Here is a 16094-nt window from a genome sequence, read left to right on the forward strand (position 1 = left end):
ACAATAAATGTCACATTAGTTGCACTTGTGTCCTTTTACTTTACAGATAGCCAGAATAACATCATACCATTTAATATCGCTAAACAGTGGTAATGAAGGCTTATTTGTAAGTTTATTTGTAAGTTGGAGCAAGAACAGGCTCTGTTTTCCTACGTTGCAGCGTAACATAACAGGTTCCCTGAGATCACTGAGAAGTCATAAATAATACCAACATGCAACAGTAACTGCAGCTCTGGTTCAGTGTACCCACAGTAACTGCAGCTCTGGTTCAGTGTACCCACAGTAACTGCAGCTCTGGTTCAGTGTACCCACAGTAACTGCAGCTCTGGTTCAGTGTACCCACAGTAACTGCAGCTATGGTTCAGTGTACCCACAGTAACTGCAGCTCTGGTTCAGTGTACCCACAGTAACTGCAGCTCTGGTTCAGTGTACCCACAGTAACTGCAGCTCTGGTTCAGTGTACCCACAGTAACTGCAGCTCTGGTTCAGTGTACCCACAGTAACTGCAGCTCTGGTTCAGTGTACCCACAGTAACTGCAGCTCTGGTTCAGTGTACCCACAGTAACTGCAGCTATGGTTCAGTGTACCCACAGTAACTGCAGCTCTGGTTCAGTGTACCCACAGTAACTTCAGCTCTGGTTCAGTGTACCCACAGTAACTGCAGCTATGGTTCAGTGTACCCACAGTAACTGCAGCTCTGGTTCAGTGTACCCACAGTAACTGCAGCTCTGGTTCAGTGTACCCACAGTAACTGCAGCTCTGGTTCAGTGTACCCACAGTAACTGCAGCTCTGGTTCAGTGTACCCACAGTAACTGCAGCTATGGTTCAGTGTACCCACAGTAACTGCAGCTCTGGTTCAGTGTACCCACAGTAACTGCAGCTCTGGTTCAGTGTACCCACAGTAACTGCAGCTCTGGTTCAGTGTACCCACAGTAACTGCAGCTCTGGTTCAGTGTACCCACAGTAACTGCAGCTATGGTTCAGTGTACCCACAGTAACTGCAGCTCTGGTTCAGTGTACCCACAGTAACTGCAGCTCTGGTTCAGTGTACCCACAGTAACTGCAGCTCTGGTTCAGTGTACCCACAGTAACTGCAGCTCTGGTTCAGTGTACCCACAGTAACTGCAGCTATGGTTCAGTGTACCCACAGTAACTGCAGCTCTGGTTCAGTGTACCCACAGTAACTGCAGCTCTGGTTCAGTGTACCCACAGTAACTGCAGCTCTGGTTCAGTGTACCCACAGTAACTGCAGCTCTGGTTCAGTGTACCCACAGTAACTGCAGCTATGGTTCAGTGTACCCACAGTAACTGCAGCTCTGGTTCAGTGTACCCACAGTAACTGCAGCTCTGGTTCAGTGTACCCACAGTAACTGCAGCTATGGTTCAGTGTACCCACAGTAACTGCAGCTCTGGTTCAGTGTACCCACAGTAACTGCAGCTCTGGTTCAGTGTACCCACAGTAACTGCAGCTATGGTTCAGTGTACCCACAGTAACTGCAGCTATGGTTCAGTGTACCCACAGTAACTGCAGCTCTGGTTCAGTGTACCCACAGTAACTGCAGCTCTGGTTCAGTGTACCCACAGTAACTGCAGCTATGGTTCAGTGTACCCACAGTAACTGCAGCTCTGGTTCAGTGTACCCACAGTAACTGCAGCTCTGGTTCAGTGTACCCACAGTAACTGCAGCTCTGGTTCAGTGTACCCACAGTAACTGCAGCTCTGGTTCAGTGTACCCACAGTAACTGCAGCTATGGTTCAGTGTACCCACAGTAACTGCAGCTCTGGTTCAGTGTACCCACAGTAACTGCAGCTCTGGTTCAGTGTACCCACAGTAACTGCAGCTATGGTTCAGTGTACCCACAGTAACTGCAGCTCTGGTTCAGTGTACCCACAGTAACTGCAGCTCTGGTTCAGTGTACCCACAGTAACTGCAGCTATGGTTCAGTGTACCCACAGTAACTGCAGCTATGGTTCAGTGTACCCACAGTAACTGCAGCTATGGTTCAGTGTACCCACAGTAACTGCAGCTCTGGTTCAGTGTACCCACAGTAACTGCAGCTCTGGTTCAGTGTACCCACAGTAACTGCAGCTCTGGTTCAGTGTACCCACAGTAACTGCAGCTCTGGTTCAGTGTACCCACAGTAACTGCAGCTCTGGTTCAGTGTACCCACAGTAACTGCAGCTCTGGTTCAGTGTACCCACAGTAACTGCAGCTCTGGTTCAGTGTACCCACAGTAACTGCAGCTCTGGTTCAGTGTACCCACAGTAACTTCAGCTCTGGTTCAGTGTACCCACAGTAACTGCAGCTATGGTTCAGTGTACCCACAGTAACTGCAGCTCTGATTCAGTGTACCCACAGTAACTGCAGCTCTGGTTCAGTGTACCCACAGTAACTGCAGCTCTGGTTCAGTGTACCCACAGTAACTGCAGCTCTGGTTCAGTGTACCCACAGTAACTGCAGCTCTGGTTCAGTGTACCCACAGTAACTGCAGCTCTGGTTCAGTGTACCCAAAGTAACTGCAGCTCTGGTTCAGTGTACCCACAGTAACTGCAGCTATGACTCACGAAATCGTAATGACACGATTGCAAACAAACCATACCCCGGCCGGGATTGAACCCGCGGTCATAGAGTCTCAAAACTCCAGCCCGTCGCGTTAGCATTTGTGGTCACAGTGGTGCCTGTGCTAACCTTCCTATGGTGTAGAAATATACCTAGTTGGACAAATCTTATTGTGGCTAGCTGGTCTAGTGGCTAACGCGACGGGCTGGAGTTTTGAGACTCTATGACCGCGGGTTCAATCCCGGCCGGGGTATGGTTTAACTGCAGCAATGGTTCAGTGTACCCACAGTAACTGCAGCTCTGTTTCAGCGTACCCACAGTAACTGCAGCTATGGTTCAGTGTACCCACAGTAACTGCAGCTCTGTTTCAGCGTACCCACAGTAACTGCAGCTATGGTTCAGTGTACCCACAGTAACTACAGCTCTGGTTCAGTGTACTCACAGTAACTGCAGCTCTGTTTCAGCGTACCCACAGTAACTGCAGCTCTGGCTCAGTGTACCCACAGTAACTGCAGCTCTTGTTCATTGTACCCACAGTAACTGTAGCTATGGTTCAGTGTACCCACAGTAACTGCAGCTTTGGTTCAGTGTACCCACAGTAACTGCAGCTCTTGTTCAGTGCACCCACAGTAACTGCAGCTATGGTTCAGTGTACCCACAGTAACTGCAGCTCTGGTTCAGTGTACCCACAGTAACTGTAGCTCTTGTTCAGTGTACCCACAGTAACTGCAGCTATGGTTCAGTGTACCCACAGTAACTGCAGCTATGGTTCAGTGTACCCACAGTAACTGCAGCTATGGTTCAGTGTACCCACAGTAACTGCAGCTATGGTTCAGTGTACCCACAGTAACTGCAGCTATGGTTCAGTGTACCCACAGCAACTGCAGTTATGGTTCAGTGTACCCACAGTAACTGCAGCTATGGTTCAGTGTACCCACAGTAACTGCAGCTATGGTTCAGTGTACCCACAGTAACTGCAGCTATGGTTCAGTGTACCCACAGTAACTGCAGCTATGGTTCAGTGTACCCACAGTAACTGCAGCTATGGTTCAGTGTACCCACAGTAACTGCAGCTATGGTTCAGTGTACCCACAGTAACTGCAGCTATGGTTCAGTGTACCCACAGTAACTGCAGCTATGGTTCAGTGTACCCACAGTAACTGCAGCTATGGTTCAGTGTACCCACAGTAACTGCAGCTATGGTTCAGTGTACCCACAGTAACTGCAGCTATGGTTCAGTGTACCCACAGTAACTGCAGCTATGGTTCAGTGTACCCACAGTAACTGCAGCTATGGTTCAGTGTACCCACAGTAACTGCAGCTATGGTTCAGTGTACCCACAGTAACTGCAGCTATGGTTCAGTGTACCCACAGTAACTGCAGCTATGGTTCAGTGTACCCACAGTAACTGCAGCTATGGTTCAGTGTACCCACAGTAACTGCAGCTATGGTTCAGTGTACCCACAGTAACTGCAGCTATGGTTGAGTTCATACACCTGCCACAGCTGAGTGGGAGAATAGGGTGTGTCTTGAGATGGAGGAGGAAGCCAGAAGTGTCTCACACGATTAAATAATTGAATGTTTTTACGAAAAATAAATTAAATAATTTGGTTTAGCGTGTGCTACATTTTAAAAAGAACAAGAACCAGAATAACAGCAAAAAGAATTAATTTTATAAAGGATATTCATGACATTTTCTTGTTCAAACAAAAAAAAAAAAAAGTCTAAAGACAGACAAAGCGAAATTCCATCCCTTCCGTTGACAATGAAAAATCGGTGAAATGAAGGTATATAAAGTATTATATTATGCGTATCATTTTATTTTAGTTAAACTTTTGACAGGTCAGGTTCATGGGTGAACACTGACGCCAAATAAATGCAGAACAAAAATTCGTATAACCGTAATTTAATGATTTCTCGAAAAGAGGAAAGTTAAACCTTCTGGTAAATATAAACAACTCTACTTAAAACAAAAAAAAAAAGTTACCAAAACAGTTATCAATACAGTAAGTCAATAATACATAAGGTCATCATTACTTAAAGTTATCAATACATAAAATTATCAGTATATAATGTTATCGGTACAAAAAGTTATCAATATATAAACAATTTCGAATCTTAAGACTTTTGTTGCCAGTATGAAATCGAAGATATAATTGTGTATTCCAGCAGATGTTGCACGTTGTCATGCATGCAGTGATGCAACGGAACCTGCACGCGTGTGGCTTGTGAGCAGATACGTGCAATACACTTTCCATCTTAAAGCAACTCAGTTGCAACTGAGATGAATGCAAGACCATTGACCCCCCTCCTCGATTCTCTCTCATGGTTACGTGATATCAATTAAGTGTGGTGGTGTTGCAGGCTGTGGCTCGCTGTGTTGGTGGTGTTGCAGGCTGTGGCTCGCTGTGTTGGTGGTGTTGCAGGCTGTGGCTCGCTGTGTTGGTGGAGTTGCAGGCTGTGGCTCGCTGTGTTGGTGGTGTTGCAGGCTGTGGCTCGCTGTGTTGGTGGTGTTGCAGGCTGTGGCTCGCTGTGTTGGTGGTGTTGCAGGCTGTGGCCCATTGTGGTGGTGTCGTAGGCTGTTGTCCACTCTGTGGTGTTGTAGGCTGTGTCCCATTAAGGTGGAGTTGTAGGTTGTGATCCACTGTGTGGTGGTGGAGGTCGTGGCCCACTGCGTGGTGTTGTAGGTAGTGGCTTGCTGTGTGGTGGTGTTGTAGGTAGTGGCCTGCTGTGTGGTGGTGTTGTAGGTAGTGGCCTGCTGTGTGGTGGTGTTGTAGGTAGTGGCCTGCTGTGTAGTGTTGTAGGTTGTGGCCGACTGCGTGGTGTTGTAGGTAGTGGCCTTCTGTGTGGTGTTGTAGGTTGTGGCCGACTGCGTGGTGGTGTTGTAGGTTGTGGCCTGCTGTGTGGTGGCGTTGTAGGTAGTGGCCTGCTGTGGGGTGTTGTAGGTTGTGGCCTGCTGTGTGGTAGTGTTGTAGGTTGTGGCCGACTGCGTGGTGGTGTTGTAGGTAGTGGCCTGCTGTGTGGTGTTGTAGGTTGTGGCCGACTGCGTGGTGGTGTTGTAGGTTGTGGCCTGCTGTGTGGTGGTGCTGTAGGTAGTGGCCTGCTGTGTAGTGGTGTTGGAGATTGTGGCCTGCTGTGCGGTGGTGCTGTAGGTAGTGGCCTGCTGTGTGGTGGTGTTGTGGGTTGTGGCCTACTGTGTGGTGGTGTTGTGGGTTGTGGCCTACTGTGCGGTGGTGTTGTAGATTGTGGCCTGCTGTGTGGTGGTGTAGGTTGTGGCCTGCTGTGTGGTGTTGTAGGTTGTGGCCTGCTGTGTGGTGGTGTTGTAGGTTGTGGCCTGCTGTGTAGTGGTGTTGTAGGTTGTGGCCTGCTGTGTGGTGTTGTAGATTGTGGCCTGCTGTGTGGTGGTGTAGGTTGTGGCCTGCTGTGTGGTGTTGTAGGTTGTGGCCTGCTGTGTGGTGTTGTAGGTTGTGGTCTGCTGTGGTGGTGGTGTTGTATGTTGTGACCTGCTGTGTGGTGGTGTTCCAGGCTGTGTCCTGCTGTGTGTTGTAGATTGTGGCCTGCTGTGTGGTGTTGTAGGTTGTGGCCTGCTGTGTGGTGTTGTAGGTTGTGGCCTGCTGTGTGGTGGTGTTGTAGGTTGTGGCCTGCTGTGTGGTGATGTTGTAGGTTGTGGCCTGCTGTGTGGTGTTGTAGGTTGTGGCCTGCTGTGTGGTGGTGGTGTAGGTTGTGGCCTGCTGTGTGGTGTTGTAGGTTGTGGCCTGTTGTGTGGTGTTGTAGGTTGTGGCCTGTTGTGTGGTGTTGTAGGTTGTGGCCTGCTGTGTGGTGTTGTAGGTTGTGGCCTGCTGTGTGGTGGTGTTGTAGGTTGTGGCCTGCTGTGTGGTGGTGTTGTAGGTTGTGACCTGCTGTGTGGTGTTGTAGGTTGTGGCCTGCTGTGTGGTGTTGTAGGTTGTGGCCTGCTGTGTGGTGTTGTAGGTTGTGGCCTACTGTGTGGTGGTGTTGTAGGTTGTGGCCTGCTGTGTGGTGTTGTAGGCTGTGGCCTGCTGTGTGGTGGTGTTGTAGGGTGTGGCCTGCTGTGTGGTGGTGTTGTAGGTTGTGGCCTGCTGTGTGGTGTTGTAAGTTGTGGCCTGCTGTGTGGTGTTGTAGGTTGTGGCCGACTGCGTGGTGTTGAAGGTTGTGGCCTGCTGTGTGGTGTTGTAGGTTGTGGCCTGCTGTGTGGTGTTGTAGGTTGTGGCCTGCTGTGTGGTGTTGTAGGTTGTGGTCTGCTGTGTGGTGTTGTAGGTTGTGGCCTGCTGTGTGGTGGTGTTGAAGGTTGTGGCCTGCTGTGTGGTGTTGTAGGTTGTGGCCTGCTGTGTGGCGTTGTAGGCTGTGACCTGCTGTGTGGTGGTGTTGTAGGTTGTGGCCTGCTGTGTGGTGTTGTAGGTTGTGGCCTGCTGTGTGGTGTTGTAGGTTTTGGCCTGCTGTGTGGTGTTGTAGGTTGTGGCCTGCTGTGTGGTGGTGTAGGTTGTGGCCTGCTGTGTGGTGTTGTAGGTTGTGGCCTGCTGTGTGGTGTTGTAGGTTGTGGCCGACTGCGTGGTGTTGTAGGTTGTGGCCTGCTGTGTGGTGTTGTAGGTTGTGGCCTGCTGTGTGGTGGTGTTGTAGGTTGTGGCCTGCTGTGTGGTGGTGTTGTAGGTTGTGGCGTGTTGTGTGGTGTTGTAGGTTGTGGCCTGCTGTGTGGTGGTGTTGTAGGTTGTGGCCGACTGCGTGGTGTTGTAGGTTGTGGCCTGCTGTGTGGTGGTGTTGTAGGTTGTGGGCTGCTGTGTGGTGTTGTAGGTTGTGGCCTGCTGTGTGGTGTTGTAGGTTGTGGCCTGCTGTGTGGTGATATTGTAGGTTGTGGCCTGCTGTGTGGTGTTGTAGGTTGTGGCCTGCTGTGTGGTGGTGGTGTAGGTTGTGGCCTGCTGTGTGGCGTTGTAGGTTGTGGCCTGTTGTGTGGTGTTGTAGGTTGTGGCCTGTTGTGTGGTGTTGTAGGTTGTGGCCTGCTGTGTGGTGGTGTTGTAGGTAGTGGCCGACTGCGTGGTGTTGTAGGTTGTGGCCTGCTGTGTGGTGGTGTTGTAGGTTGTGACCTGCTGTGTGGTGTTGTAGGTTGTGGCCTGCAGTGTGGTGTTGTAGGTTGTGGCCTGCTGTGTGGTGTTGTAGGTTGTGGCCTACTGTGTGGTGGTGTTGTAGGTTGTGGCCTGCTGTGTGGTGTTGTAGGTTGTGGCCTGCTGTGTGGTGGTGTTGTAGGGTGTGGCCTGCTGTGTGGTGGTGTTGTAGGTTGTGGCCTGCTGTGTGGTGTTGTAGGTTGTGGCCTGCTGTGTGGTGTTGTAGGTTGTGGCCGACTGCGTGGTGTTGTAGGTTGTGGCCTGCTGTGTGGTGTTGTAGGTTGTGGCCTGCTGTGTGGTGTTGTAGGTTGTGGCCTGCTGTGTGGTGTTGTAGGTTGTGGTCTGCTGTGTGGTGTTGTAGGTTGTGGCCTGCTGTGTGGTGGTGTTGTAGGTTGTGGCCTGCTGTGTGGTGTTGTAGGTTGTGGCCTGCTGTGTGGCGTTGTAGGCTGTGACCTGCTGTGTGGTGGTGTTGTAGGTTGTGGCCTGCTGTGTGGTGTTGTAGGTTGTGGCCTGCTGTGTGGTGTTGTAGGTTGTGGCCTGCTGTGTGGTGTTGTAGGTTGTGGCCTGTGTGGTGTTGTAGGTTGTGGCCTGCTGTGTGGTGTTGTAGGTTGTGGCCTGCTGTGTGGTGTTGTAGGTTGTGGCCTGTTGTGTGGTGTTGTAGGTTGTGGCCTGCTGTGTGGTGTTGTAGGTTGTGGCCGACTGCGTGGTGTTGTAGGTTGTGGCCTGCTGTGTGGTGTTGTAGGTTGTGGCCGACTGCGTGGTGTTGTAGGTTGTGGCCTGCTGTGTGGTGTTGTAGGTTGTGGCCTGCTGTGTGGTGTTGTAGGTTGTGGCCTGCTGTGTGGTGTTGTAGGTTGTGGCCTGTTGTGTGGTGTTGTAGGTTGTGGCCTGCTGTGTGGTGTTGTAGGTTGTGGCCGACTGCGTGGTGTTGTAGGTTGTGGCCTGCTGTGTGGTGTTGTAGGTTGTGGCCTGCTGTGTGGTGTTGTAGGTTGTGGCCTGCTGTGTGGTGTTGTAGGTTGTGGCCTGCTGTGTGGTGTTGTTGGTTGTGGCCTGCTGTGTGGTGTTGTAGGTTGTGGCCGACTGCGTGGTGTTGTAGGTTGTGGCCTGTGTGGTGTTGTAGGTTGTGGCCGACTGCGTGGTGTTGTAGGTTGTGGCCTGTGTGGTGTTGTAGGTTGTGGCTTGTGTGGTGTTGTAGGTTGTGGCCTGCTGTGTGGTTGTGTTTATATAGAAAATATGAACTAATTTGTTTAAGTGAAACATATGAAGACTGAAAAAGAAACTAGGCTTGAATTCTGGGGGTAAATAGATGGTCAGAGAAATGCAGGGTAATGGGGATGGGAGAGGAAAATACGAAGACAGAATACTGAGCATAGCGTAGACTAAAAGGAAGTGGAGAAGGGAAGGAGAGGAGAGAAACATATCAGCAACAGAAAGCGGCGTAGGGAGCTAACACCGGCACATAAACCACTAAGAGTCAAACATACATAAATTCGGTAGCACATGCGAGACCGACTATTCTTAAAACAGCATTACCGAATCTAACACTTCTTCAAGACACTGTACCATGTATATCAATGGTATATAATACCGACAAATTGAAGAATTAGACACATGTCAAACATCTGGGTATCTATACGTGTAGACGCCTCGCCATTCAATGGCTTTATCAAAGGTCTTCAAAACTATGGTGTTCTTCACCAAGTCCAAGGCTGTGGGACTCATTACCTCATCTTTTGTATATAATTCTACTTTCTTCACAATATGTCCTTGTACTGATAAAGCCACCAGATGCCAAACGTCTACAAATAGAGATACCCAAATTTTGCACGTGTATAATTTTTCAAAGTGTACCATACGTAAGACTCGTCATACAAAACAGGCTTAGCAAAACAGGCAGCAAAACTTGTCGAAAAGGCAAGAATAACATAATATAGAGAAACCCTAAGGTAAGCGAACTGTCGACCCTGGAGAGGGGGATTAGGAGGAACATGATTACGGCGATCCAATCCCTAATTAATATCGACAGATCTGACATAAACAGAGTGTACGAGAGAAGGGGACCAGGGACATGGTACCACAGCAGACAAAGACGATAATATAAGAAAGCATTTTTCTCCTCTCAGGCATGACACAACCAACCACACTAGGAGCCTCGCCATGCATAACACAACCACCCAAGGAGCCTCGCCAGGCATGACAAAACCACACTAAGAGCCTCGAAATGCATGACACAGCCACACTAGGAGCCTCTCCATGCATAACACAACTACTTTAGGAGCCTCGCCATGCATGACAATCACACTAGTATCCTCGCCAAGCATGACACAACCACACCAGGAGCCTCGCCAGGCATGACACAACCACACTAGGAGACTCAACAAGCATGACACAATGAACATCAAAATGGTATACAATACCGACAGGTTGGTAGGTAAGACACATAGGCAACAGTTAGGCAACTTTATTCCGAAACGTTTCGCCTACACAGTAGGCTTCTTCAGTCGAATACAGAAAGTAGGCAGGAACAGTAGAGATGTGAAGACGATGTAATCAGTCCATCACCCTTGAAGTCGTAGAATTTGAGGTTGTCAGTCCCTCAGCCTGGAGAAGTTCAGTTCCATAGTCAGGAACTATCTGAAGATCAAGCGACAGTGCGGAGACTTAAATACTGTCGGAAGGAGAGGTGCAGAGTAGTAGTAGTAGTGAGAATGTAGCCACTGAGAGGTCAGGTCCCTCTCAGATCCAACAGTTCTCACTTGAAAGGGTTGTCCAAGGTGTTTTCTGTACCAAGAGGCCATGTGTTGCCTACTTTCTGTATTCGACTGAAGAAGCCTACTGTGTAGGCGAAACGTTTCGGAATAAAGTTGCCTAACTGTTGCCTATGTGTCTTACCTACCAACCTGTCGGTATTGTATACCATTTTGATGTTCATCTTGTCAGACACTGCAACACATGGCCTCTTGGTACAGAAAACACCTTGGACAACCCTTTCAAGTGAGAACTGTTGGATCTGAGAGGGACCTGACCTCTCAGTGGCTACATTCTCACTACTACTACTACTCTGCACCTCTCCTTCCGACAGTATTTAAGTCTCCGCACTGTCGCTTGATCTTCAGATAGTTCCTGACTATGGAACTGAACTTCTCCAGGCTGAGGGACTGACAACCTCAAATTCTACGACTTCAAGGGTGATGGACTGATTACATCGTCTTCACATCTCTACTGTTCCTGCCTACTTTCTGTATTCGACTGAAGAAGCCTACTGTGTAGGCGAAACGTTTCGGAATAAAGTTGCCTAACTGTTGCCTATGTGTCTTACCTACCAAGCATGACACAACCATACTAGGAGCTTCGCCAAGCATGACACGACTACACTAGGAGCCTCACCAAGTATGACACAATCACACTAGGAGCATCACCAAGCATGACATAACCACACTAGGAGCCTCGCCAGTCACGACAACAACCACACTAGGAGCCTCACTAAGCATGGCACAACCACAATAGGAGCCTCCCCAAGTATGACACACACAATCACAATAGGAGCCTTACTAAGCATGGCACAACCACAATAGGAGCCTCACCAAGCATGACAACCACAATAGGAGCCTCACCAAGCATGGCACAACCGCAATAGACGCCTCACCAAGATTGGCACAACCACAATAGGAGCCTCACCAAGCGTGACACAACCACAACAGGAGTCTCACCAAGCATGACACAACCACAATAGGAGCCTCACCAAGCATGACACAACCACAATAGGAGCCTCACCAAGCATGGCACAACCACAATAGGAGCCTCACCAAGCATGGCACAACCACAATAGGATCCTCAACAAGCATGGCACAACCACAATAGGAGCCTCACCAAGCATGACAACCACAATAAGAGTCTCACCAAGCATGGCACAGCCACAATAGGAGCCTCACCAAGCATGACACAACCACAATAGGAGCCTCACCAAGCATGACACAACCACAATAGGAGCCTCACCAAGCATGACAATCACAACAGGAGCCTCACCAAGCATGACACAACCACAATAGGAGCCTCACCAAGCATGGCACAACCACAATAGGAGCCTCACCAAGCATGACACAACCACAATAGGAGCCTCACCAAGCATGGCACAACCACAACAAGAGCCTCACCAAGCATGACACAACCACAATAGGAGCCTCACAAAGCATGGCACAACCACAATAGGAGCCTCACCAAGCATGGCACAACCACAATAGGAGTCTCACCAAGCATGACAACCACAATAGGAGCCTCACCAAGCATGACACAACCACAATAGGAGCCTCACCAAGCATGACGCAACCACAAGAGGAGTCTCGCCAAGCATGACACAACCACAATAGGAGCCTCACCAAGCATGACACTACCACAACAGGAGCCTCACCAAGCATGGCACAACCACAATAGGAGCCTCACCAAACATGGCACAACCACAATAGGAGTCTCACCAAGCATGACAACCACAATAGGAGTCTCACCAAGCATGACACAACCACAATAGGAGCCTCAACAAGCATGACACAACCACAATAGTAGTCTCACCAAGCATGACACAACCACAATAGGAACCTCACCAAGCATGACACAACCACAATAGTAGTCTCACCAAGCATGACACAACCACAACAGGAGCCTCACCAAACATGGCACAACCACAATAGGAGTCTCACCAAGCATGACAACCACAATAGGAGTCTCACCAAGCATGACACAACCACAATAGGAGCCTCACCAAGCATGACACAACTACAATAGGAGTCTCACCAAGCATGACACAACCACAATAGGAGCCTCACCAAGCATGACACAACCACAATAGGTGTCTCACCAAGCATGACACAACCACAATAGGAGTCTCACCAAGCATGACACAACCACAATAGGAGCCTCACCAAGCATGACACAACCACAATAGGAGTCTCACCAAGCATGACACAACCACAATAGGAGTCTCACCAAGCATGACACAACCACAATAGGAGCCTCACCAAGTATGACACAACCACAATAGAAGCCTCACCAATCATGACACAACCACAATAGTAGTCTCACCAAGCATGACACAACCACAATAGGAGCCTCACCAAGCATGACACAACCACAACACGAGCGTCACCAAGCTTGACGCAACCACAACAGGAGCCTCACCAAGCATGACAAAACCACAAAAGGAGCCTCACCAAGCATGACACAACCACAATAGTAGTCTCACCAAGCATGACACAACCACAAAAGGAGCCTCACCAAGCATGACACAACCACAACAGGAGCCTCACCAAGCATGACACAACAACAACAGGAGCCTCACCAAGCATGACACAACCACAACAGGAGCCTCACCAAGCATGACACAACCACAATAGGAACCTCACCAAGCATGACACAACCACAATAGGAGTCTCACCAAGCATGACGCAACCACAACAGGAGCCTCACCAAGCATGACACAACCACAACAGGAGCCTCACCAAGCATGACACAACCACAATAGTAGTCTCACCAAGCATGACACAACCACAATAGGAGCCTCACCAAACATGACACAACCACAACAGGAGCCTCACCAAGCATGACACAACCACAACAGGAGCCTCACCAAGCATGACACAACCACAACAGGAGCCTCACCAAGCATGACACAACAACAATAGGAACCTCACCAAGCATGACACAACCACAATAGGAGTCTCACCAACCATGACACAACCACAACAGGAGCCTCACCAAGCATGACACAACCACAACAGGAGTCTCACCAAGCATGACACAACCACAACAGAAGCCTCACCAAGCATGACACAACCACAACAGGAGCCTCACCAAGCATGACACAACCAAAATAGGAGCCTCACCAAGCATAATACAACCACAATAGGAGTCTCACCAAGCATGACAACCAGAACAGGAGCCTCACCAAGCATGACACAACTACAACAGGAGCCTCACCAAGCATGACACAACCACAACAGGAGCCTCACCAAGCATGACACAAGCACAACAGGAGTCTCACCAAGCATGACACAACCACAACAGGAGCCTCACCAAGCATGACACAACCACAACAGGAGCCTCACCAAGCATGACACAACCACAACAGGAGCCTCACCAAGCATGACACAACCACAACAGGAGCCTCACCAAGCATGACACAACCACAACAGGAGCCTCACCAAGCATGACACAACCACAACAGGAGTCTCACCAAGCATGACACAACCACAACAGGAGCCTCACCAAGCATGACACAACCACAACAGGAGCCTCGCCAAGCATGACACAACCACAACAGGAGCCTCACCAAGCATGACACAACCCCAACAGGAGCCTCACCAAGCATGACACAACCACAACAGGAGCCTCACCAAGCATGACACAACCAGAACAGGAGCCTCACCAAGCATGACACAACCACAATAGGAGCCTCACCAATCATGGCACAACCACAACAGGAGCCTCAACAAGCATGACAACCATAATAGGAGTCTCACCAAGCATGACACAACCACAATAGGAACCTCACCAAGCATGGCACAACCACAACAGGAGCCTCACCAAGCATGACACAACCACAATAGGAGCCTCACCAAGCATGGCACAACCACAATAGGAGCCTCACCAAGCATGGCACAACCACAATAGGAGTCTCACCAAGCATGACAACCACAATAGGAGCCTCACCAAGCATGACACAACCACAATAGGAGCCTCACCAAGCATGACGCAACCACAATAGGAGTCTCACCAAGCATGACACAACCACAATAGGAGCCTCACCAAGCATGACACTACCACAACAGGAGCCTCACCAAGCATGACACAACCACAATAGGAGCCTCACCAAGCATGGCACAACCACAATAGGAGCCTCACCAAACGTGGCACAACCACAATAGGAGTCTCACCAAGCATGGCACAACCACAATAGGAGCCTCACCAAACGTGGCACAACCACAATAGGAGTCTCACCAAGCATGACAACCACAATAGGAGTCTCACCAAGCATGACACAACCACAATAGGAGCCTCACCAAGCATGACACAACCACAATAGTAGTCTCACCAAGCATGACACAACCACAATAGTAGTCTCACCAAGCATGACACAACCACAATAGGAACCTCACCAAGCATGACACAACCACAATAGTAGTCTCACCAAGCATGACACAACCACAACAGGAGCCTCACCAAACATGGCACAACCACAATAGGAGTCTCACCAAGCATGACAACCACAATAGGAGTCTCACCAAGCATGACACAACCACAATAGGAGCCTCACCAAGCATGACACAACCACAATAGGAGTCTCACCAAGCATGACACAACCACAATAGGAGCATCACCAAGCATGACACAACCACAATAGGAGTCTCACCAAGCATGACACAACCACAATAGGAGTCTCACCAAGCATGACACAACCACAACAGGAGCCTCACCAAGCATGACACAACCACAACAGGAGCCTCACCAAGCATGACACAACCACAATAGGAACCTCACCAAGCATGACACAACCACAATAGGAGTCTCACCAAGCATGACGCAACCACAACAGGAGCCTCACCAAGCATGACACAACCACAACAGGAGCCTCACCAAGCATGACACAACCACAATAGTAGTCTCACCAAGCATGACACAACCACAATAGGAGCCTCACCAAGCATGACACAACCACAACAGGAGCCTCACCAAGCATGACACAACCACAATAGGAGCCTCACCAAGCATGACACAACCACAATAGTAGTCTCACCAAGCATGACACAACCACAACAGGAGCCTCACCAAGCATGACACAACCACAACAGGAGCCTCACCAAGCATGACACAACCACAATAGGAACCTCACCAAGCATGACACAACCACAATAGGAGTTTCACCAAGCATGACGCAACCACAACAGGAGCCTCACCAAGCATGACACAACCACAAGAGGAGCCTCACCAAGCATGACACAACCACAATAGTAGTCTCACCAAGCATGACACAACCACAATAGGAGCCTCACCAAGCATGACACAACCACAACAGGAGCCTCACCAAGCATGACACAACCACAACAGGAGCCTCACCAAGCATGACACAACCACAATAGGAACCTCACCAAGCATGACACAACCACAATAGGAGTCTCACCAACCATGACACAACCACAACAGGAGCCTCACCAAGCATGACACAACCACAACAGGAGTCTCACCAAGCATGACACAACCACAACAGAAGCCTCACCAAGCATGACACAACCACAAGAGGAGCCTCACCAAGCATGACACAACCACAAGAGGAGCCTCACCAAGCATGATACAACCACAATAGGAGTCTCACCAAGCATGACAACCATAACAGGAGCCTCACCAAGCATGACACAACTACAACAGGAGCCTC

Source organism: Cherax quadricarinatus, chromosome 40, assembly GCF_038502225.1.
Source record: "Cherax quadricarinatus isolate ZL_2023a chromosome 40, ASM3850222v1, whole genome shotgun sequence".
Lineage (NCBI taxonomy): Eukaryota > Metazoa > Arthropoda > Malacostraca > Decapoda > Parastacidae > Cherax > Cherax quadricarinatus.